The 945-nt window shown below is 58.7% G+C and overlaps 1 protein-coding gene across 1 annotated transcript in view; it reads right to left on the bottom strand.

Annotated features, from left to right (window-relative positions):
- Nucleotides 1–945, bottom strand: part of LOC104494705 (dysferlin-like) — a gene marked incomplete at its 3' end in the record, with an annotated part of 26914 nt that overhangs the window by 13901 nt on the left and 12068 nt on the right. The window lies entirely within an intron of this gene.

Below are 945 nucleotides of genomic sequence, written 5' to 3'. Positions count from 1 at the left end.
GTGGTGCTGAGGGCCAGGGGTCAGTGGGGACCTGGCAGTGCTGGGGCAGCGCTGAGACTGGAGGAGCTCAAAGGGCTTTTCCAACCTGAAAAATTCTGTGATGCTATAGTCCTGTCACCCTCCCAGAGACTGTGGGACTGTTAAGAAAAAGGAGGATTTGAGAATCCCTGAGGGATGCTCCGCACATTGCAAAAGCTGGATGGGACCCATGGTGTCCCTGAACCTCCTCAGGACCAAGCAGGTCCCAGTAGAGGGGTGTGATGGTCCCGGGCAGACTCCTCACAGTCTTCTCCTCCCTCCTCAGACTCTCTCTCTCTCTCTCTCCAGACCTGGGGACGAGGGGAGCTGGACCCACAAGCATGGCAGTGGAGAACAGGGATGCACACCAACCCATGCCTGCACGGATGGCCAGACAGTGCTGGGGGGACATGGGCTGCAGGAGACGGGGCTGCAGCTCTGTTGCGTTATGCTCCCATGGTGCGAGGATGCTCATCATGGGGTGGGGGTTTGCAGGGCACCCACGAGTCTCAAAGATGGGCAAAGCAAAGGGAGCAGAGCCAGTGGGGTTGCAGATGCCACCAAAGATCATTAGCAGCAGGAGATGCTCATGCAGGTTAGCGCAGCCTCTGCTTCTGGCCCTGTCCTGGCTCTCGGCTCTTGGCAGCCCCACAACCATGTCCCAGCTCCCTGCCCTCTTGCTCAGCACAGGTGACACAATCAGTGTCACCCAGACAGCACCTCCACAGTGGTCCTTCACTTCAGAAACCCCCTGGGACTTGAAAGAACACCCTCAGCACCAGCTGGACCTCAACCTCATCCCATGACAGCCCCTAAACACTACCTAAGGAGGAGTCACCAGCAGGGGCATGCAGAGGTAGGATGTGGCATCTTCCAGCACCGGTGACACTGCTGCCCATCACCAGCTGCACGGGGGACCCACAGCCA

This window comes from Buceros rhinoceros, unplaced genomic scaffold, assembly GCF_000710305.1.
Source record: "Buceros rhinoceros silvestris isolate BGI_N320 unplaced genomic scaffold, ASM71030v1 scaffold12396, whole genome shotgun sequence".
In the NCBI taxonomy this organism is placed as follows: Eukaryota; Metazoa; Chordata; class Aves; order Bucerotiformes; family Bucerotidae; genus Buceros; species Buceros rhinoceros.
This window is presented reverse-complemented; position numbering and strand designations above follow the sequence as displayed.